The following is a 1679-nucleotide window of genomic DNA, read 5'->3' as shown; positions in this document are numbered from 1 at the left end:
CAGTTGCTCTGTGTTTCCACCAAATGTATGTGTCCATCCTCCTCATTTTAGCAACACTAGATATAAACAGTTTTTAAAATTGTAACCAGATTTCCTATTTTTAAACAAATCTCTTTGTTATTAGTAAGGCTGAACATTTTTCATGTTTTTGATTTTTGTAGTATTATCCATTAACTTTTTTTCTTTTGGAATGCTTTTTTTTTTTTTTTCTTTTGAGACAGACTTCTACTATGCTGGAGTGCCATTGGCATCAGCCTTGATCATAGCAACTTCAAACTTCTGGGCTTAAGTGATCTTCCTGCCTCAGTCTCCCAGATATCTGGGCCTACTGGCACCCACCACAATGCCCAGCTAATTTTACAAGTTTTGGTAGAGACAGGTTCTCACTCTTGCTTATACTGTTGTTGAACTCCTGAGCTCAGGATACACCTACATTGGCATCCCAGAGTGCTAGGATTACAGGCATGAGCCACCTCACCTGGCCTTTTAAATTAAAAAGATATTAATGCTCTTTTGTATATGAGTACTTCTTCCTGAGTTGATTTTAGATGTTTACCTTTGTTTACGTTAGAAGAGCAGATTCTGTTCCTTTAGCTATTTGGGTTTTTTTGTTTGTTTGTTGTTTTTGGCTGGGGCTGGGTTTGAACCCGCCACCTTGGGCATATGGGGCCAGCGCCCTACTCCTTTGAGCCACAGGCGCCGCCCAGAAGGGCAGATTCTGTTCATACTATTCTTTAATATTCTTATGCTTTAACGTCTGAATTGACCCCTTTTGGAATTCATCAACTAATTTTCTTGATATTTTTATTGAATAATTCTCTCTGTACTAATAAATTTGAAATGTTACCTTTTCTTGTATTTTTATTGTTATTCATTTTCTGTCTAATCCATTGCTAATTTCACATTGTTTTAATAACATTAGGCTAATACAAACTGAGAGCCTGCCAGCTGTATCTGGCCTAAATATTTGTCAGTTGCCTACCATGTATGGTGACTCATACCTGTAATTCTAGCACTTTGGTAGGCTGAGGCAGGAGGATCACTTGACGCTATGATTTCAAGACCAGCATGAGCAATACAGTGAGTCTCTACCAAAAAAAAAAAAAAGTGAGACTTGATGGCTCATTACCTATAGTTTAAGCTATTTAGGTGATTGAGATGGAAGATTGCTTAAGCCCAGAAGCTCAAGGTTATAGTGAGCTATGATTCAGCCACTATACTCCAGCTTGGGTGACAGAATAGGATCCTTTTTATTGAAAACAAAAAACAAACAAAAAAACCAGACTGGGTCAGTCAGTTGGTCTGGCAGTGACTGACCAATACAACATTTTCATTTTAATTTCTTTCCAACATTTATAATTCTGGTGTTTTGCATTTTTAAAAATCTATATTTTTAATACATTTGGAGAAATCAAAAGGTCTGACAACACAAGTGAGGATTCTCTATGGCCCCTGGATGCAGGGGCTGGGCACTGACTGCTTACCCTTGGTACGTGTTTCCAGTTGACAGTAGCCACATGCTCCTTTCATTTCTTGGCATTGGGGATGGGTGTCAGTTGCCACTTAAATTTACATTTGTTCTTTTTATTTTTATTACAGTGCAGAATAAAGTGAAATTTTCTCATACCCTAACAAAAATTAAGTAATGTAAGCACATGTTAAATAACAGGGAGGAGACA

The sequence above is a fragment of the Otolemur garnettii genome, unplaced genomic scaffold (assembly GCF_000181295.1).
Source record: "Otolemur garnettii isolate 467f Iridium unplaced genomic scaffold, OtoGar3 scaffold00432, whole genome shotgun sequence".
NCBI lineage: Eukaryota > Metazoa > Chordata > Mammalia > Primates > Galagidae > Otolemur > Otolemur garnettii.
This window is presented reverse-complemented; position numbering follows the sequence as displayed.